We start from the raw sequence: 23409 nt of genomic DNA, 5'->3' as shown, positions 1-23409 counted from the left end.
GGCAAATCACATGCCAAATCGCACCCGATGTGACTGGGGGCCATCCCGGTCCCATCAAAGCGGATTGCGAAATCGTACGACTTATACCACGGTCACATCAAGCCCAACTTTTAAAGCATGTGACTTACAGTGAAGTCACATGGTTTCAAACAAGGGGGACATGGTGATTTCAAGTGCGATTTGTAAGACAACTGACACAGATCTCTCTGCAAATCGCACGAAAAGTAGAGTATTCACTACTTTAGAAATTGTTGCGCTCCAACCAAGTTTGAACCACACCGATATGACTGCTCTAATAGCGGTCACATTGAGTGCGACTTGGCATGCGATTTGCATGACATGCTACTTGCAAATCATATGCCAAGTCGCACCCTATTGTCCGCTATTAGAGCAGTCACATGGGTGTGTTTCCGACACTCATTTGTGTCAGATGTCTTGCAAATCGCAAGGAAATTGGCAACTTCGCTGTAAGTTGCACGATTTCCACATCGGCTTTGATGTGACCGGGGTGTAAGGTCTTTTTTATGTTTTATTTCTTGAGTGTTTTTCCAATTTATGGGAAATCCCGCATACTAGCAAAAGTGAATTGACATTTTTAGTATTGCATGCGAGATGTGGTCATGTGACTGCCTGTGATAAGCTTGAGTGAATTGTGCCCATAGTGCCAATAAATGTTGCCATGGGGTTCCCCTTCACATCCCTGTTCAGCATACAACAGAAAATTGCACAGGTACACTTCACTGTTGCTTTTAGAGATGAGCAAATTTTTCAAAAATTCGATTCGGCTGATTCGGCGAATTTCAGGAAGAAATTCGATTCGATGCGAATTAATTCGCTACGAAGTTAACTTATAAAAAGGGTTTCTAGGCTTCAGAGAGCCTTTAAATTAGTGCAGAACACTGTACCTTTAATTTAAATGCCCTTGGAGATGAGGAAGGAGAAGGAGAAGGATGAGAAGAAGGAGAAGGAGAAGGATGAGAAGAAGGAGAAGGATGAGAAGAAGGAGAAGGATGAGAAGAAGGAGAAGGATGAGAAGAAGGATGAGAAGAAGGAGAAGGATGAGAAGAAGGAGAAGGATGAGAAGAAGGAGAAGGAGAAGGATGAGAAGAAGGAGAAGGATGAGAAGAAGGAGAAGGATGAGAAGAAGGAGAAGGATGAGAAGAAGGAGAAGGATGAGAAGAAGGATGAGAAGAAGGAGAAGGATGAGAAGAAGGATGAGAAGAAGGAGAAGGATGAGAAGAAGGATGAGAAGAAGGAGAAGGATGAGAAGAAGGATGAGAAGAAGGAGAAGGATGAGAAGAAGGATGAGAAGAAGGAGAAGGATGAGAAGAAGGAGAAGGAGAAGGATGAGAAGAAGGAGAAGGATGAGAAGAAGGATGAGAAGAAGGATGAGAAGAAGAAGGATGAGAAGAAGGACAGTTCTGTGACAGTTTCTGTCTATTTCTGACAGTTCTGGGACATTCACTCCATACAGCGGTTTCAACCGCTGTATGGAGGGAATGTCCCAGAACTGTCAGAAATAGTCTATTTCTGACAGTTCTGGGACATTCACTCCATACAGCGGTTGAAACATTGTATCTATTTGTTTCCATAAATGGATCCATTTATGGAAACAAATAGATACAATGTTTCAACCGCTGTATGGAGGGAATGTCCCAGAACTGTCAGAAATAGTCTATTTCTGACAGTTCTGGGACATTCACTCCATACAGCGGTTGAAACATTGTATCTATTTGTTTCCATAAATGGATCCATTTATGGAAACAAATAGATACAATGTTTCAACCGCTGTATGGAGGGAATGTCCCAGAACTGTCAGAAATAGTCTATTTCTGACAGTTCTGGGACATTCACTCCATACAGCGGTTTCAACCGCTGTATGGAGGGAATGTCCCAGAACTGTCAGAAATAGTCTATTTCTGACAGTTCTGGGACATTCACTCCATACAGCGATTGAAACATTGTATCTATTTGTTTCCATAAATGGATCCATTTATGGAAACAAATAGATACAATGTTTCAACCGCTGTATGGAGTGAATGTCCCAGAACTGTCAGAAATAGACTATTTCTGACAGTTCTGGGACATTCACTCCATACAGCGGTTGAAACATTGTATCTATTTGTTTCCATAAATGACATTCTGCAGATACACTTAGAGGAGCTCTGCAGATACACTTAGAGGAGCTTTGCAGATACACTTTTTGCCGGCTTGGAATTATTCTTATTTTCATCCTACTTCTTCTTCTTCTTCTTCATCCTCATCCTCATCCTCTTCTTCTTCTTCTGAGGATGAGGATGAGGATGAAGAAGAAGAAGAAGAAGTAGGATGAAAATAAGATTAATTCCAAGCCGGCAAAAAGTGTATCTGCAGAGCTCCTCTAAGTGTATCTGCAGAGCTCCTCTAAGTGTATCTGCAGAATAGAGGAGCTCTGCAGATACACTTTTTGCCGGCTTGGAATTATTCTTATTTTCATCCTACTTCTTCTTCTTCATCCTCATCCTCATCCTCTTCTTCTTCTTCTGAGGATGAGGATGAAGAAGAAGAAGAAGAAGTAGGATGAAAATAAGATTAATTCCAAGCCGGCAAAAAGTGTATCTGCAGAGCTCCTCTAAGTGTATCTGCAGAGCTCCTCTAAGTGTATCTGCAGAATAGAGGAGCTCTGCAGATACACTTTTTGCCGGCTTGGAATTATTCTTATTTTCATCCTACTTCTTCTTCTTCTTCTTCTTCTTCATCCTCATCATCATCCTCTTCTTCTTCTTCTGAGGATGAGGATGAGGATGAAGAAGAAGAAGTAGGATGAAAATAAGATTAATTCCAAGCCGGCAAAAAGTGTATCTGCAGAGCTCCTCTAAGTGTATCTGCAGAGCTTCTCTAAGTGTATCTGCAGAATAGAGGAGCTCTGCAGATACACTTTTTGCCGGCTTGGAATTATTCTTATTTTCATCCTACTTCTTCATCCTCATCCTCTTCTTCTTCTTCTGAGGATGAGGATGAAGAAGAAGAAGTAGGATGAAAATAAGATTAATTCCAAGCCGGCAAAAAGTGTATCTGCAGAGCTCCTCTAAGTGTATCTGCAGAGCTCCTCTAAGTGTATCTGCAGAATAGAGGAGCTCTGCAGATACACTTTTTGCCGGCTTGGAATTATTCTTATTTTCATCCTACTTCTTCTTCTTCTTCTTCATCCTCATCCTCATCCTCTTCTTCTTCTTCTGAGGATGAGGATGAAGAAGAAGTAGGATGAAAATAAGATTAATTCCAAGCCGGCAAAAAGTGTATCTGCAGAGCTCCTCTAAGTGTATCTGCAGAGCTCCTCTAAGTGTATCTGCAGAATAGAGGAGCTCTGCAGATACACTTTTTGCCGGCTTGGAATTATTCTTATTTTCATCCTACTTCTTCTTCTTCTTCTTCTTCATCCTCATCCTCTTCTTCTTCTTCTTCTGAGGATGAGGATGAAGAAGAAGAAGAAGAAGAAGAAGAAGTAGGATGAAAATAAGATTAATTCCAAGCCGGCAAAAAGTGTATCTGCAGAGCTCCTCTAAGTGTATCTGCAGAGCTCCTCTAAGTGTATCTGCAGAATAGAGGAGCTCTGCAGATACACTTTTTGCCGGCTTGGAATTATTCTTATTTTCATCCTACTTCTTCTTCTTCTTCTTCTTCATCCTCATCCTCTTCTTCTTCTTCTTCTGAGGATGAGGATGAGGATGAAGAAGAAGAAGTAGGATGAAAATAAGATTAATTCCAAGCCGGCAAAAAGTGTATCTGCAGAGCTCCTCTAAGTGTATCTGCAGAGCTCCTCTAAGTGTATCTGCAGAATAGAGGAGCTCTGCAGATACACTTTTTGCCGGCTTGGAATTATTCTTATTTTCATCCTACTTCTTCTTCTTCATCCTCATCCTCTTCTTCTTCTTCTGAGGATGAGGATGAAGAAGAAGAAGAAGAAGTAGGATGAAAATATGATTAATTCCAAGCTGGCAAAAAGTGTATCTGCAGAGCTCCTCTAAGTGTATCTGCAGAGCTCCTCTAAGTGTATCTGCAGAATAGAGGAGCTCTGCAGATACACTTTTTGCCGGCTTGGAATTATTCTTATTTTCATCCTACTTCTTCTTCTTCTTCATCCTCATCCTCATCCTCTTCTTCTTCTTCAGAGGATGAGGATGAGGATGAAGAAGAAGAAGTAGGATGAAAATAAGATTAATTCCAAGCCGGCAAAAAGTGTATCTGCAGAGCTCCTCTAAGTGTATCTGCAGAGCTCCTCTAAGTGTATCTGCAGAATAGAGGAGCTCTGCAGATACACTTTTTGCCGGCTTGGAATTATTCTTATTTTCATCCTACTTCTTCTTCTTCTTCTTCTTCTTCATCCTCATCCTCATCCTCTTCTTCTTCTGAGGATGAGGATGAAGAAGAAGAAGAAGAAGTAGGATGAAAATAAGATTAATTCCAAGCCGGCAAAAAGTGTATCTGCAGAGCTCCTCTAAGTGTATCTGCAGAGCTCCTCTAAGTGTATCTGCAGAATAGAGGAGCTCTGCAGATACACTTTTTGCCGGCTTGGAATTATTCTTATTTTCATCCTACTTCTTCTTCTTCTTCTTCATCCTCATCCTCATCCTCTTCTTCTTCTTCTGAGGATGAGGATGAAGAAGAAGAAGTAGGATGAAAATAAGATTAATTCCAAGCCGGCAAAAAGTGTATCTGCAGAGCTCCTCTAAGTGTATCTGCAGAGCTCCTCTAAGTGTATCTGCAGAATAGAGGAGCTCTGCAGATACACTTTTTGCCGGCTTGGAATTATTCTTATTTTCATCCTACTTCTTCTTCTTCATCCTCATCCTCATCCTCTTCTTCTTCTTCTGAGGATGAGGATGAAGAAGAAGAAGAAGAAGTAGGATGAAAATAAGATTAATTCCAAGCCGGAAAAAAGTGTATCTGCAGAGCTCCTCTAAGTGTATCTGCAGAGCTCCTCTAAGTGTATCTGCAGAATAGAGGAGCTCTGCAGATACACTTTTTGCCGGCTTGGAATTATTCTTATTTTCATCCTACTTCTTCTTCTTCTTCTTCTTCTTCATCCTCATCCTCATCTTCTTCTTCTTCTGAGGATGAGGATGAGGATGAAGAAGAAGAAGAAGTAGGATGAAAATAAGATTAATTCCAAGCTGGCAAAAAGTGTATCTGCAGAGCTCCTCTAAGTGTATCTGCAGAGCTCCTCTAAGTGTATCTGCAGAATAGAGGAGCTCTGCAGATACACTTTTTTCCGGCTTTGAATTATTCTTATTTTCATCCTACTTCTTCTTCATCCTCATCCTCTTCTTCTTCTTCTGAGGATGAGGATGAAGAAGAAGAAGAAGAAGAAGAAGAAGAAGTAGGATGAAAATAAGAATAATTCCAAGCCGGCAAAAAGTGTATCTGCAGAGCTCCTCTAAGTGTATCTGCAGAGCTCCTCTAAGTGTATCTGCAGAATAGAGGAGCTCTGCAGATACACTTTTTGCCGGCTTGGAATTATTCTTATTTTCATCCTACTTCTTCTTCTTCTTCTTCTTCTTCTTCTTCATCCTCATCCTCATCCTCTTCTTCTTCTTCTTCTAAGGATGAGGATGAGGATAAAGAAGAAGAAGAAGAAGAAGAAGTAGGATGAAAATAAGATTAATTCCAAGCCGGCAAAAAGTGTATCTGCAGAGCTCCTCTAAGTGTATCTGCAGAATAGAGGAGCTCTGCAGATACACTTTTTGCCGGCTTGGAATTATTCTTATTTTCATCCTACTTCTTCTTCTTCTTCTTCTTCATCCTCATCCTCTTCTTCTTCTTCTGAGGATGAGGATGAGGATGAAGAAGAAGAAGAAGAAGTAGGATGAAAATAAGAATTCCAAACCGGCAAAAAGTGTATGTGCAGAGTTCCTCTATTTCTGACATTTCTCTGACAGCTTCTTCACATGTACAGCGGTTGAAACATCTGTATCCTAAATGGAAACTAATAGATACAATGTTTCAACCGCTGTACATGTGAAGGAACTGTCAGAGAAATGTCAGAAATAGCGGAGCTCTCTGCAGGGACACTTTTGCCGGCTGATCGGGAAAAATCCGATTCACGCACCCGAAGTAGGCAAATATTCGGATTCGCCGCAAATCGAATTTTTCCTGAAATTCGTATCGAATTCCGGTTCGCCTGGTTCGATTCGCTCATCTCTAGTTGCTTTCTTCCTAATTTGTGTGGCCTGTATACCAAGGGTTAAAGCAGGTGGGAAGAGAATTGCTGCTGGCTAATCAGGTGCAATCACTTTCTCTGACCAAATGAATGACAGTGGTGGGTGTGGTCTTCATTGGGGGTGGATCCTTGTTTGGTGTGCTCCAAATCCAACCTATGTTATATAAAAGCCTGCAGTAGTGGGTAGCTTGGCCTGGTAATAGGCCAGATTATTTTCAGCAAGTCCTTGCCTGTGGTGGGTTGGAGGAGGAGGAAGAGGAGGAGGAGGAAGAAGAAGCTCAAGAAGAAGAAGAAGAAGAAGAAGAAGAAGAAGAAGAAGAGATATTGTGCTGAATTGCCCCAGACCCCACTTAGGCTGTTTTGATGTGGGCTGTAAATGTTTTGCATTTTGTCCTTCTAAAGTGTGTTTGTGTATTATTGTACAATGTTCATGTGTTTCTTATCTTTGCATTGTAATCCTAACATGTCAATTGCTCTGCTCTTCCAAATCTGCACTTGGCTATAGTTTGCTTGCTTATTTAGACTAAAATGCAGTTTTAGGACCAACCTGATCAGAAATGTATGTGTGGGAGACTTGGGGAAGTGGGAGGTGTTTTGTTATTTTGGCACTTTCTCATGTATTCTATTGATATTTTGATCTGGAGCCTGTTTTGTGGATAGATAAGCCTACTAAGTGATGGTGTATGTTAATTTTATGGCCCTGAAAATGTTGTTTGATACATATTAACTGTTTGTTTGCTGCTGTAACCTGTGAAAGCACTGTTCATTAGAAGTATCATCTTTTAGATTGTAAGCTCTTATGAGCAGGACCATTCTATTTTAGCAACATCAATCCTGCTTTTTTTTTCCCACCAAGAAATTGACTGTACCTACTTGTTGCTGCTGTCCAAATAAATGTGGAATATGTATTTGATCAATAAACGTTTGGACTATGTATTTTTTTTGGGGGGGGGGGGGTTATTTCATGTTCAAGTTCAATATACTAGCACCCCTAACACTTATTTTTTTGCTACCTATATAATATGCCCAAATCTAGCTTGTTAGAGTGCACATATGCAAGTATATCCAAACTAACAAACCAAAAGCCCCCTATTGCACCACAAGGCAATGTTAAGTACCAATGAATAGGTCATGTTCAATGTGTAGCTAGCTATTCTTTTTCTACAATTCTCTTAACAGTAATAAATTAGGCCCCCAATTTATGTTGACTTTGGGCCTTTGACAACACTGAAGAAATGACACTTTGCTACAAGGTAAATTAGTGAATGTACAGCTTGTATAACAGTAAATTTGCTGTTCCCTCAAGATAACTCCACACAGCCAATTGGGCCCAATTAGCCATTTTACCTCCCAGGTGTCATGTGGCTAATTAGTATTACATGTTCTCAGGTGTGAATCGGGAGCAGGTGTGTTAAATTTGGTGTTATCGCTCTCACTCTCTCATACTGGTCACTGGAAGTTCAACATGGCACCTCAAGGCAAAGAACTCTCTGAGGATCTGAAAAAAAGAATTGTTGCTCTACATAAAGGTGGCCTAGGCTATAAAAAGATTGCCAAGACCCTGAAATTGAGCTGCAGCATGGCGGCTAAGACCATACAGCTGTTTAACAGGAAAGGTTCCACTCAGAACAGGCCTCTCCATAGTTGACCAAAGAAGTGCACATGCTCAGCGTCATATCCAGAGGTTGTCTTTAGGAAATACTGTAGATGTATGAGTGCTTCCAGCATTGCTGCAGAGGTTGAGGGGGTAAGGGATCAGCCTGTCAGTGCTCAGACCATACGCCACACACAGCATCATATTGGTCTGTATGGCCGTTGTCTCAGAAGTAAGCCTCTTCTAAAGATGATTCACAAGAAAGCCTGCAAACAGTTTGCTGAAGACAAGCAGACTAAGGACATGGATTACTGGAGCCATGTCCTGTGGTCTGATGAGACCAAAATAAACCTATTTGGTTCAGATGGTGTCAAGCGTGTGTGGCGGCAACCAGGTGAGGAGTACAAAGACAAGTGTGTCTTGCCTACAGTCAAGCATGGTGGTGGGAGTGTCATGGTCTAGTGCTGCCGGCACTGGGGAGATACAGTTCATTGAGGGAACCATGAATGCCAACATGTACTGTGACATAGTGAAGCAGAGCATGATCCCCTCCCTTCAGAGACTGGGCCACAGGGCAGTAGTCCAACATGATAACGACCCTCAAACACATCTCAAAGATGACCACTGCCTTGCTAAAGAAGTTGAGGGTAAGGTGATGGACTGGCCAAGCATGTCTCCAGACCTAAACCCTATTGAGCATCTGTGTGGCATCCTCAAACATAAGGTGGAGGAACACAAGGTCTAACATACACCAGCTCCGTGATGTCATCATGGAGGAGTGGAAGAGGACTCCAGTGGCAACCTGTGAAGCTCTGGTGAACTCCAAGCCCAAGAGGGTTAAGGCAGTGCTGGAAAATAATGGTGGCCACACAAAATATTGGGGTGTACTCACTTTTGTTGCTAGCCGTTTAAACATTAATGGCTGTGCGTTGAGTTATTTTGAGGGGACAGCATATTTACACTGTTATACAAGCTATACACTCACTACTTTACATTGTAGCAAAGTGTCATTGCTTCAGTGTTGTCACATGAAAAGATATAATAAAATATTTACAAAAATGTGAGGGTTGTACTCACTTCTGTGAGATACTGTATATTCGTGAATGTCATATACACAATGGAGCCACGTGGAAATTTGCTATGGTGCACAAATATATGCCAAGACGGCTGTTGGAGGAGGCGCTGGAGCGGCTGTCATACCAGAAATATGTCATCACGTTTGCAGAAGGACGTTCGCACGCACCCGGAAGTGGTAGTGGGGAGTGTTAGTGTATAGAAGTGTAGTTAGGAGAGTTTAGTGGTGGTTTGCAAATCTATTTTTTGGCTTTGCGAATAGTTCTTTTGTGGAATTCCAGACCACATCTGGACATGGCAAGATAGCTGTTCTTGACCGAGAAGCTGATCCTCATTTGCAAAGTAAGTGTGACCATTGCAACTATGTTCATAGCATGTGGGGGGGGGGGGGGGGGGGGGTTATGTGATAGTTTGATGCTTTTTTTGGTTTAACAGGTAATGTGCAGCTTTTGGGAGGCTAACAGCATGTCACTTAGCACACATGTGCATACACATGCTACTTCCTGTTTATCTGCACATCAGCTTGCGGGTATTGATGGGTCACCGATATTAACCGTCCCTGCAGCTTGGCCTTCATGTTTAATCTTTGCATATACAGTATGTACATGTATACTGCATACCGTGCCTTAGTGTACAGTGTGGTAGTGTACATTGCGTTAGAGTACAACGCATTAGCGTGTAAAATGCATTGGAGTACAATGCATTAGAGTGTACAATGCGTTGGTGTATAATTCGTTAGTGTACAGTGCATTGTGCTCTAACGCATTTTACACTAATGCACTGTACACTCTAACGCATTGTATTCTAACGCATTGTACACTCTAACGCATTGTACTCTAACGCATTATACATCAACGCACTGTACACCAATGCATTGTAGTCTAACACATTTTACACTAAGGCACTGTACACGCTAACATACTGTACACTCTAACGCATTGTACACACTAATGCATTTTACAGTTTTAGTGTAAAATGTGTTAGAGTAGAATACGTTAGCATGTACAGTGCGTTAGTGTAAATGTGTTAGAGTACAATGCATTAGTGTGCACAATGCGTTAGAGTGCACAATGCGTTAGTGTACAATGTGTTAGAGTATACAGTGTGTTACTGTACATTGCGTTAGTGTACAATGTGTTAGAGTGTACAGTGCATTAGAGTACAATGCGGTAGAGTGTTCAGTGCGTTACTGTACATTGCGTTAGTGCACAATGCGTTAGTGTACAATGCGTTAGAGTGTACAGTGTGTTAGTGTACAGTGCGTTAGTGTAAAATGTGTTAGTATACTAGGCGTTAGGGTACAATGCGTTAGAGTGTACAATATGTTAGTGCACAATGCGTTAGAGTGTACAGTGCATTAGAGTACAATGCGTTAGTGTGCAATGCATTAGTGTATAATGCGTTAGAGTGCACAATGCATTAGTGTACAATGCGTTAGAGTGTACAGTGTATTAGTGTGCAATGCATTAGTGCACAATGCGTTAGTGTACAATGCAGTAGTGCACAATGCGTTAGCGTGTACAGTGTGTTTGTGTACAATGCGTTAGGGTGTACAGTGCACTAGAGTACACTCCGTTAGTGTAAAATGCGTTAGTGTACAATGCATTAGAGTACAATGCGTTAGAATGCACAATGCATTAGTGTACAATGTGTTAGAGTGTACAGTGCGTTAGTTTACAATGCGTTAGTGCACAATGTGTTAGAGTGTACAATGTGTTAGTGCACAATGCGTTAGAGTGTACAGTGCATTAGAGTACAATGCGTTAGTGTGCAATGCATTAGTGTACAATGCGTTAGAGTGCACAATGCGTTAGAGTGTACAGTGCATTAGAGTACAATACGATAGTGCACAATGCGTTAGTGTACAATGCGTTAGTGTACAATGCATTGGAGTTCACAATGCGTTAGTGTACAATGCGTTAGAGTGTACAGTGTATTAGTGTACAATGCAGTAGTGCACAATGCGTTAGCGTGTACAGTGTGTTTGTGTACAACGCGTTAGGGTGTACAGTGCACTAGAGTACACTCCGTTAGTGTAAAATGCGTTAGTGTACAATGCATTAGAGTACAATGCGTTAGAATGCACAATGCATTAGTGTACAATGTGTTAGAGTGTACAGTGCGTTAGTTTACAATGCGTTAGTGCACAATGCGTTAAAGTGCACAATGCGTTAGAGTGTACAGTGCATTAGAGTACAATGCGTTAGTGTACAATGCGTTAGAGTGTACAGTGCATTAGAGTACAATGTGTTAGTGCAAAATGCGTTAAAGTGTACAATGTGTTAGAGTGAACAATGCGTTAGTGTACAATGCGTTTGAGTGTACAGTGCGTAAGTGTAAAATGCATTAATGTACAATGCATTAGTGTAAAATGCGTCAGTGTGCACAGTGCATTACTGTACATTGCATTAGTGCACAACGCATTAGGGTACAATGCATTAGAGTGTACAGTGCGTTAGAGTGCACAATGCATTAGTGTAAAATGCGTTAGAGTGTTCAGTGCGTTATGTATATTGCGTTAGTGTACAATGCATTAGAGTGTACAGTGCGGTAGTGTACAATGTGTTAGTGTACAGTGCGTTAGTGTACAGTGCGTTAGAGTACAATGCGTTAGAGTGTACAGTGCGTTAGAGTGTACAGTGCGTTAGTGCACACTGCATTAGTGTAAAATGCATTAGAGTGTTCAGTGCGTTACTGTCTATTGTGTTAGTGTACAATGCGTTAGAGTGTACAGTGCGTTATTGTACAGTGCGTTATTGTACAATGCGTTAGAGTGTACAGTGCGTTAGAGTACACAATGCTTTAGTGTAAAATGAGTTAGTGTTCAGTGCGTTACTGTACATTGCGTTAGCGTACAATTCGTTAGAGTGTACAGTGCGTAAGTGTAAAATGCATTAGTGTACAATGCGTTAGTGTAAAATGCGTCAGTGTGTACAGTGCATTACTGTACATTGCATTAGTGCACAATGCATTAGAGTACAATGCGTTAGAGTGTACAGTGCGTTAGTGTACTATGCCTTAGTGTAATGAGTTAGAGTACAATGTGTTTAAACCACAAGAAATGCACTTACATTCCGGAGGTGTATACTGCACCAGGTATGATGAACATCCAGTAATGTACTTCTTTAGGCAGTAATGATACTCGCCCTTGCCTTGCATTAAACAGTGTGTTGAGGGTTTGGAGCCTGGACTGGTCTATACTGCTGGGGATGATACTGCCATCTTGTGCCTAAAGAAGTACATTACTGGATGTTCATCATACCTGGTGCGGTATGCACCTCCGGAATGTGAATTTCTTTCTTATCATTTATAGAGCAATAAAAGGATAAAGCACCATGTTGAGCTTTTGTTTATAAGGAATTATCCAAATTATATTTATGGTAAAAATACACTAAAAACGTGAGTTAAGAAAAAAGTGTCTGTGTGTGTAATTGAAGTCTTGGGGCTCATTCACATGGGTGCTGTGGCCTGTAGAGTGTGAATCAATGGTTTGGTATTGTGGCTGTCGCTGCTTGGAGCCGTTTGCAGGCAACCAATGTTACACTATGGAAATGCTGCAGGTCTTAATTTGACAGACATATAGGTGCAGGTGTACAGCCCTGAACTCAGACAGTGAGCATTCAGGGCCACTTCCCCATGCCTGCACACCTGTCAGATGAAAACCTGTGTTCATACAGCTGCTGTGTCCCCATAGTGTAACAGGTGGCTCCAGCCACATGAACAACCCACTCATTCATCCTGTACAGGCCAGAGGACCTGTGTGAATGTGGCGTTTTTTACTTTTTTTCCCCTCAGCCCATTCATTTCAATGGGCTGCCTAGCGTGTGGGAACATGCAAAAATACTGCAGGCATATTATTTTAAAAGTGTGTTGCACCTAACCACACAGTAGTAATGTAGTAGCATGTGTTTTGGTAGCTGTGAATGCATCTGTGTTTACTAGATGTGTGGCGGTGCAATTAAGTTTGCATCATGGTATCTGCGCACATCTGCAAAGGTCATTGTGTTTCTTTACTGTGCAGGAAAATCCATGCTCTTGCATGTGTTTCTGCCCCACAAATGGCGTGAACAAATCCTAAGGGCTGGTTCACACTATGGAAACGCAGTCTAGATGTGTTCCAGATGCGTTTTTGCATGCACATTTTTGATGCATGTTTAGCGTGTTTTGGTGCGTTTTGGACATGTTCAAGTGCGCTTTTATGCATTCCAGATAATTTTTCATCTCAATTTAATTAGGGACATGTGTGTTTTTGGTGTGTTTTACCGTGTTCCAGTACAGTTCTGTGCAGAAACAATGCAGCCTGTTGTACTTTTTTTGCTGCACCCGGAACACACTGGAAAGCACTAATGTGGACTATGACATTGACAACCATATAACCATATAAGAGCTGGCCAGTCATACATAGAAGTTATGAGCAGTCTAGGGGAAAGAAGAGAAACAAAGTTGCAATCTAATATAAACAGAAGGAAAATTGAAAGTTTCAAACTTGTCAGAACAGGATGCAGGTAACATCCACAACACTGAGCAGCTGTATGATAGAATGACAGGAGACTAAGAATGGAATTTACCAGCTGGAGATGGGCTTGTCAGTTGTCCGGGACCCCCTTATCAGCGGCCATGCATATACCAGTCAGCTCTTGGACTCCCTCTCCACTTTCTAGTCAGTAGCCAAAATCTTAATTGATTGATCAATATTTCTGGTACTGACAGAACCCTGGAAATTGACCTCTATATTTTGGGCATTCACAATAGTCAAGAAGCTTACAATCTAATGCCAGAAACTCACACATATACTAGGCCCAATTAACCTAACAGCATGTCTTTGGAGTGTTGGCAGAAACATACCCGCACAGAGAAAGCATGCAAACTCCAGACAGGTGCGACCATGATTGGGATTAGAACCCATGACCCAAGTGCTGCAAGTCCTGAGTGCTAACCACTAAACCACTGTAACAGACAGTGTTTGAGCTGGAATATAGAATAGTTACATAATTGAAGAAATATATGAAAAAATATATATGCTGAAGCATAGGCCACTGGCCACCCCAGGCCCCCATGCTTCGGCATATATGCTCTTTTTTAACAGCGGATGAAAAATATCATCCAACAGTGCTGCACACACCTACTTATGTATATTCTGAGAGCAAGACTCTGTTGCTGTCAGAATAAACAATTCGGTGCTGCAGCTGAATGACATTCATGCAAAGAAAACAGCATTGGTTAACAATAAAACAGGAAACTCAATAAAACAACTTTTTAAATATTTCTGCCAGAAAACATGTGTGGTATGCCCACCGTTAGAATATACCGCCCTGCATCCAGCCACTTCTAATGGTGGGCACACATGAAATGTGCCAAAAAATATTATAAAATTATTATTATTATACAGGATTTATATAGAGCCAACAGTTTGTGCAGCGCTTTACAATATAAGGGAGACAGTAGAATTACAATACATTTCAGTACAGAAGGAATATGAGGGCCCTGCTCGCGGAGCATACAATCTAAAGGAAGGGGGAGGTGATACAAAAGGTGATAGCTGCAGGGATGATCTGGTGGAGGTGATTCAAGTACAGTTCTTAGGTGGAGGTGGGGTAGGCTTCCCTGAATAAGTGAGCTTTCAAAGATCGCTTCAAGGCAGACAGGGTGTGTGCTGACCAAACATACTGTGGTAGGGAGTTCCAGAGGATGGCAGAGGCTCTGGAGAAGCCCTGGAGATGGGCGTGGGAAGAGGTGATGAGGGAGCTAGAGAGGAAGATATCTTGGGAGGAGCGGAGTGAGCGATTTGGGCGATATCTCTGGATGAGGTTGGCGATGTAGCTAGGGGCAGTGTTGTGGATGGCTTTGTAAGCTGTGGTTAGTATTTTGAAATTTATATGTTGGGTTAGTGGAAGCCAGTGAAGGGATTGGCAGAGAGGGGGGGCAGCAGTCACTGATTGGTTGGTAAGGTGTATGAGTCTAGCAGCAGCATTCTTAATAGACTGAATGGGGGATAGCTTGTGTAAAGGTAGACCAGTGAGGAGGGAGTTGCAGTAATCAAGGCGGGATAAAACCAAGGCGTGGATAAGTTGTTTTGTGGTGTCATTGGTTAGAAAGGGGCGGATTTTGGAAATGTTCCGAAGGTTGAAGCGGCAGGATTTAGCCAGTGATTGGATGTGGGGCCCACAGGAAAGGTCAGAGTCTAGGATTATGCCTAGCACCCTGGCATGAGGGGAAGGACAAATGGTTGTGCTGTTGATCTTAACGGTAAAGTCGTGAGTGAGAGATCGGGGGGGAGGAAATATTACAAGCTCGGTTTTGGAAAGATTGAGTTTAAGGTAATGGCATAAAATATATATGCCAAAGCCCCAGGCCCCCATGCTTCAGCATATATGCTCTTTTTTAACTGCGGATGAAAAATCACATCAAACAGCACTGCCCACACTGACTTATGTATATTCTGAGAGCAAATTCCTGTTGCTGTCAGAATAAACAGGTCGGTGCTGCAGCTGAATGGCATTCCTGCAAAGAAAAGAGCAATGGTTAACAATAAAACAATAACAATAAAACAGTAAAATTGTAACAGTAGAACAGTAACAACAATGACAGCAACAACAAAAACGTATAACTATTTTTGGTTTTTAAAATTTTTAATTTTGGGGGAGGATTTGTACTTTTTATTTTTTATGCTTTTTTCTTTTTTTTTTAAACTTTAACATTTTAAAACAGATTGTAGGGTCTCTCAAAATGCAATAGCCAGTTTCCTGACTAACTAATATCTTTCGAGACCCCATGCCCTGAAATGTGCCATGCTGTACCCTATATTAATATTCCACTAGTGTGTGGTAGCGGCGGAAGCAGTCCTTGTTGAGGCATAGACCAGGTTGGCCAGGACAGGAGGGATAAAAAAAGCGGGTGTCACCCCTAATTCCATGTCTGCTAAAGACACAACTTTTTTGGGGTGTCCTTTGGGTTGGGGTACCAGGAATGGCATTGGGAAAATGCCTCTCATGCAGCCGGCTAACTGCATCTCAGTTGGGGGGTTTGTGCCACAGCACCTTCTGGATACAAAAGGGCCATGATGATCTCTTCCTGGAATTTTAGAAAGGATCCACTTCATCGAGTTGCTTTGTAAAGCACAAAAGTATTATATAGAGCCAATTGAAATAAATAAACGGTCACTTTTTTTGTACCAGCATCTGGCTTTTCGGGAAACTAAGTACGGCTTCATCATTGAAGTCCACCGCTCCCATGTTAAGGTTGTAGTCGTGGACACAGGAGCTTCTCAACAACCCCAGCTGCCATGGCAATTTGGATGGTCGTATCTGCATGAATGGAAGACAAGACAAAAACATCCCGTTTGTCCTTCCACTTCACTGCGAGCAATTCCTTATTTCTCAAGCAGGCTTTTTCCCCCTTTCTAAGATGGGTATATACAAGCTGTTGGGGGAAGCCCCGGTGATTAGGTCACATGGTGCCACATACGCCAATTCCCAAACCATCTTGCCACTGTTCCCCATGTAGTCTGGGCATCTGGGGGGCTTCATGTGACTATCTTTTTCCTCGTAAATCCAAAACTTATATGTATAGCCTGTTGCCCTCTCACAGATCTTATACATCTTGACCCCATATCCAGCAAGCTTGTTGGAGAGAAATTGTTTGAATACAAGGTGGCCAGAAAAATTCATGAGGGACTCATTAACGCAGATGTTTTGCTGGGGAGTATAGACATCGCAAATTTTTGGTTAAGGTGATTTACGAGGGGCCAAATTTTGTGGAGCCGGTCAAATTCAGGGTCACCCCAAGGACATCAGAGTGTTTTGTCATTGAAATGCATAAAACGCATTATACTCTCATATCTATGCCTGGCCATGGCAGCAGAGAACACGGGCATATGATGAATCAGGTCTGTGGACCAATACAACCGCTATTAATTTTTTTAGTAATGCCCATGTTGAGGGTTAGGCACAAAAAAAACTTTAAATTCGGAAACCATAATGGGTCTCCATGCAAATGGTCTGGCAAGGTTTGAATATGGGTTGGCAGCAATAAACTGTTGTGCATATAAATTGCTTTGATCCACAATCAATGCATAGAGATCTTTCGTGAAGAACAGCTCCAAAAAATAAAGGGGAGTTTTTAAATTTGCTGTTTCCACCTGAATTTTGGGTTGGGCAGTGAATGGGGGAAGTACGGATGCTGCAGAATTTGCGGGCTGCCAATCAGGATTTGCAAGCATGTCCGGAAAGGATACTAGGGGCTCTACGGGTGCCTGTGTGTGAATTCTTGGTGGCTGCGGGACACTACTTGTGCTCGCCACCGCACCAGCTTGTACTGCACTTATGGAACTCACCACGTCACCAAGTGATACTGCAGTACTGCTATGTGAAAGACCAGGATTTACTAGGCAGCTGGTGCTTGCCAGTTCACCGAAAGGTAGAGTGGCATTAGTACTGGCACTCTGCTGCATATGAGAGTCATCATGTGATTTTAACATCTCAGCAACCAGGGACCTCTTCTCCATCGTCTGAGCTATCTGTCAGGGTGCCGCTGCTGTCTACAGGTTCGTATTCTGAGGCTGATTGTGTCAGGGAGGCTTCCCCTTCGCTCTCACCTGACATGCTCAAAATCCTGTAGGCCTCTTCACTAGAGTACCTTTCCATTGACATTTTGGCCACTAAATTTATAGGTACCTAGTGTGACTCATGGGAAAAAGAGCACCTGGCTGTCATGTTCTGCTTGAACCACTAAAAATTTTTTACCGGCAAGTGCTAACAGAGATCAGGCCTGATTCTGCGAACACTGCAGTTTTGTGTGCAATGTATCAAGTGACAGTGATCTACTGACACTGCACTTGCTGCGGGAGAAGGGAGGGAGTGTAGGGGCTAAAGGCAGGTGCTGGCTGGTGCCGGGGCTGATCCCACTAATGCTGCATTGTTGGGGACACTATACAAATGTGAACACTGGTATAGTGCTGACCTGAACTAAGATATTGATCTGTTCAGACACTATACTAGCAATGGAGGTTTATTGTGTATGTGAGCATGTTCCTGGCAATCAAGGGGTTAAATGTGATTACTGGTGTACTGACGGGCAATCTGACGCTATCTGGGAGGGGCTCTAACTGACGCTAATGCTATCTGAAGTCGCCGGCGACACTAATATATGGATCAGCAAAAAATCTGTACACTGTACTAATGACACTGGTGACAGGGCAGTGAATGGGTTAACTGCCCCCCCGCCCAGTTCCATATAGTAATCTATAAAACAGAGGTAGAGACAAGACAAATGTACATTTAACCCCTTGATCCCCCCATCAAGGGGTTAAATGTGTCCTAAAGTGTTCTAACTGTGAAAAGTGTGCTGCTTTTACTCACTGCATCTTGCTTCTTCTCTCTCTGGGATGGAATGTGCCCAAAGAGAGAAGATATCATCACTTCTTGTGCCTGTGTAAGTGTGAACACAGGTACAGGAAGATCCCTGATAGGACAGGGATCAATCATCTGACTTAGGTCGATCATCACTGGCCTAAATCAGATGATTGATCACTCTGGGATCAAATCACGACACCTGCGCACGCCCCTCTGGCCTGTGAAAACCACAGGATCGCATATCACGTATATATACACACACACACGTAATTTTGCACACCCGTGCCGCCCTATAGCAGTATTTCTGCTATAGGGTGGTGCAGAAGTGATTAATTATGAAAGTAAACTTTAATATTGCAGTAATACATTGTAAGGCCCAGTTTAGGCACTCTGGTGTTTGTGATGGCGAACAAGCTACTAATAGTTGTCTTATACCAACGTGGAAGGATGATGAGTGCATTTATAAATGTATTTTCCCACAGCAACTAGTCCAACAGTTCTTTCCAGAGAGATGAATTTAGTCAGTTCAGCAACAATCCATAAAACAGAGTTACAGACATGGCAAATAACAGGGTAACCAGAATATTCATGCAATCATCAGAAACCCTTATAGGACCCATTTTCTCCTGTCACTCTTTCTCCTGTCACCAATCAACCAAAAAAACCTTCCCTAATATTTACCTTTTCCCATTGACCAAAGTGTCAAGTAATCTGATTGGTTGGTTTTATGAGCATGTTTGGTCTTAAGTGTTACAATGTGCCCAAACCTAGAACAGCTGTATGCATAGATTTTAATTACAAAATTGAATAGATACTCCTTGTCTTGTTTGTGGCAAAACTGCAATCTTTCCAAATGTAATCAGACAAACTTGCATTTACAATGCTGGTAGATTTGCAAATAACCTGCTCTGAATACTCCCCCTGACTCTCCGCATACAGTTGCAAGAAAAAGTATGTGAACCTCTTGGGATTACGTGGAGTTTTGCATGAATTGGGCATAAAATGTGCTCTGAACGTCATCTAAGTCACAACAATAGAAGAACACAGTCTGCTAAACATAATACTACACAAACATTAGATGTTGCCATGGTTTAATTGCACATAACATGTAAACATTCACAGTGCAGGGAGGAAAAAGTATGTGAGGCCCTAGCTTAATGACTTCTCCCAGAGCTAATTGGAGCCAGGAGTGAGCCAACCTTGACTCCAATCAGTGTGATGATAATGGATGTGTTGCTGACAGCTGTCCTGCCCTTAAAAAACACACACCTGTTTTGGGTTTATTGGTTTCAAGAAGCACTGTCTGATGTGAACCATGCCTCGCAGAAAAAGAGCTCTCAGAAGACCTACAATCAAGAATTGTTGACTTGAATGAAGCTGTAAAGGGTTACAAAAGTATCTCCAAAAGCCTTGATGTTCATGTGTCCACAGTAAGACAGACTGTCTACAAATGGAGAAAGTTTAGCACTGTTGCTACTCTCCCTAGGCGTGGTCGTCCTGTAAAAATGACTGCAAGAGCACAGCGCAGACTGCTACATGAGGTAAAGAAGAATCCCATAGTGTCAGCTAAAGACCTACAGAAATCTCTGGCACATGCTAACATTTTTGTTGACACATCTACAATAAGGAAAACATTAAACAAGAATGGAGTACATGGGAGGACACCACGGAGGAAGCCATTGCTGTCCAAAAAGAATATTGCAGCACGTTTGAAGTTTGCAAAATAGCACCTGGATGTTCCACAGCACTACTGGCAAAATATACTGTGGACAGATGAAACCAAGATTGAGTTGTTTGGGAAGAACACACAACACTATGTGTGGAGAAAAAAAGGCACAGCACACCAACATCAAAACCTCATCCCCACTGTAAAACATGGCGGAGGGAGCATCATGGTTTGGGGCTGTTTGTTGCCTCAGGGCCTGGACGGATTGTTTTCATTGATGGGAAAATGAATTCCAGAGTTTATCAAGACATTTTGCAGGACCATCTTTCTGCCAACTGAAGCTTCGCAGAGGATGGGTGATGCAACAGGACAATGACCCAAAGCATACAAGTAATTCAACAAAACAATAGCTGCAACAGCACAGAATACGCCTCCTGGAATGGCCCAGTCAGAGTCCTGACCTCAACCCGATTGAAATGCTGTGGCATGTGTCAGGGCAGGAGCTGAGGAACGGACAGGCAGGCCTAACAATGTAACGCACTGGCTGACGACAACCACCACCCACAGACCGAAGTCCCTCAGGGCGCGGAGTCTAAGTCCCAGGCTGCCCTTCACCAGGGCCCCTGATGGTGGGGATGGACTTGACGCAGCCAGGAACCAGGTCGCGGCCCCCGAGACACCTCAGCTGCGGTAATGGCCGCCGCCAATGGCGTGTAGCTGGTGGAAGAGACAAAAGAGTAGTCAGACAAGCCGGGGTCAACAACAACAGGACAGAACAGTACAGGACAGCAGACGAGAATCACAGGTCACGAGCCGGGTTCAGCAACAGAGGGTCAGATCAAAGGAGAATACAAAGAATAGTCAAGACAAGCCGAATCAGATACCAGGAGAGTCACGAGAGTCAGAACAGAGTAACAGCGACACAAAGACACAAGACACAAGTGCAAAGAGCATGTGCGGGCCACAGGCTTATATGTCATCAGCCACACCCCTCTGGAGGATGGACCACAGAAACCTGAAGGCATAAAAGGGCTCCCATCATGCACAGCAGAATCCAAGATGGACACCAGCACATGAAGTAACATAACCACAGGGAAAAGGTAGGACCTTGACAGCATGACCTTAAGAGAGTGATTCACACCAGACATCCCAAGAATATTGCTACACTGAAACAGTTTTGTGAAGAGGAGTGGTCCAAAATTACTCCAGATCATTGTGCAGGTCTGATCTGCAACTACGGGAAACGTTTGGTTGAGGTTATTGCTGCCAAAGGAGGGTCAACCAGTTATTAAGTCCAAAGGTTCATATACTTTTTCCTCCCTGCACTGTGAATGTTTACATGTTATGTGCAATTAAACCATGGCAACATCTAATGTTTGTGTAGTATTATGTTCAGCAGACTGTGGTCTTCTATTGTTGTGACTTAGATGACGTTCAGAGCACATTTTATGCCCAATTCATGCAAAACTCCACATAATCCCAAAGGGTTCACATACTTTTTCTTGCGACTGTATTTGTCCAAAAACAGGTTAACCCAACATAACAAAGGTAAGGTAACTACCTCGTGCATTAATTAACATAGTAAGGAGTCCTTGGCTATCCCTTTTGGTCAATAACATGAGTATACACCATATATATACATACAAATACAATATCATACAATAGTGAACAACAAGGAATGGTTACTTTTATATCATTTTATAATTGTTAATTTTATTGTTATTATTTAATCCGCTGTTGTATCCACAGCTGGAAAGATCCTAAAGTGAGCTTGTGCTGTTTAGACAAACCTATAGCCCTCCTAGTTTTTGTTCATTCACTTGTGGGGCACAATCCTAAACATTATTTTCAAATAGTTCCCAACACTCAATCAAGCTTGCCAAAGTAGAAAAACTAATAATAAGACAATTCTAAATTTTAATTAATATCAGAGCTTATTCTTAAAAACATTTACAGTATAAATCTATATGAAAGCACACTGCTATAAAAAAGGCATGATTGCAAATTATGGTCCTTAACAGTAAAACAAATGAGCATCAAGTCTGGGATATACAATCACATGGCATAGAGAAGACAGTGGAAGAAGGAAAGGCCAGCCCAATCTAATAGTAGGGTTGCTAGTATCTCTGTACTGCATACTATACCACTAATGCCTTTATAAATATATAAATGCTAACTGCTTGGCTAAGAATGGGGAGTGAGAGAAACACTGGCTACAGCTGCTCTCTGTAGCCCTGTGGTGCTGAACTGCTTAATAGCTATACAAGAGGAGAGAGCTGCTGAACGGGAAGAGTTCAATAGACTTGGTCAGGCAGCACTGCACTGTGGGAACTGTAATTTAGGGGCTCTACTGCAATCAAGAGTTTTAGAATTGCATTTCCCAGGAGGGGAAAGGGCTGACTTTTCTCAGTCTGTATAGGACCCTGCTTCCTCTTGCCATAAGGGAGCCTGGAGAGTGCACATCACTGTACAATGTGCACCACCACTGCATAATGGTGGCCTGAGCAGGTTCCGAAGTGCTGAATCCAGGTTTGCCATCAGCCAGAGCCACCTGGGTGTAGAGCAGAGTGTGGACTAATTGCTGTGTGTGACTGAATGGTGAGCTGCAGTATTGCTGACACTGGTGATCTGCTGCTGTGGGGATTTACTATCTGCTGCTAGAGAGACTGAGCCCTTTGAGAACTGATGATACAGCCATCTAGTAGTCTTCTTGCTGCCTACAGGCTTCATTGGAACTATTCTTATGTGCACCAGCGGTACAAATGGGCCCCAAAGCTAGCTGTCTGAAGAGTTAGAGCTAAATACTGACCCTTTTCAGCTGCTACACAGAGACCCGGAACTCATGGGCAAGTTGTCATATGACTGGGTAGCCACTATATCACCTTGCGCTTCCTTGGTCGGCGATGAGCTTGGTCGGCAAGGCTTTTTGTAATGTTTTTCACAGTGGGAGGACGTAAAATCTATAGTCCGTGCTCCCCAGTTGATGGAAGGATTGTGAGTGGAGAACCAAGGAATGCCCAGGATGATGGGAAACTTGGGTGATGTAAGCTGATGGTCTCACAATGGTCAGCCTCAAACAACAGTTTCAGGGGGACCGTTTTATGGGTAACAGATCCTGAAGATAAGGGTGACCCATCAACTGTCTCCATATCAATAGGGGTAAATGTGTCTCTTGCTTCAATATTATTGCTGTTGGCAAACTCTATATCCATAAAGTTCCCCCCCGCCCCGGAGTCCAGCATAGCTGAGCAGGAGATTTCACGGCCCTCAAATACAAGTTTAATAGGGATAACAAAGTGAGAAAGTAGTGAGTTCACTTTATTCTCTTCAGAAATCAGTGGGGAGACAGACTGGCTTATAGAGTTTATATGTTCAGGCTCAATCACATCAGTCACAGCAATAGTTCTTTAAACCTTGTTAGGACAATTAATTGCATAATGACCAGAATCCCCACAATAAAGACATAAGTTCTCTGAACGTCTTCTCTCTTTCTCCTGGATGGAAATGGATCTCTTGATCGCATCAA

Source organism: Staurois parvus, unplaced genomic scaffold (assembly GCF_062004578.1).
Source record: "Staurois parvus isolate SC_StPar_1 unplaced genomic scaffold, SC_StPar_1.0 ptg000261l, whole genome shotgun sequence".
Lineage (NCBI taxonomy): Eukaryota > Metazoa > Chordata > Amphibia > Anura > Ranidae > Staurois > Staurois parvus.
This window is presented reverse-complemented; position numbering follows the sequence as displayed.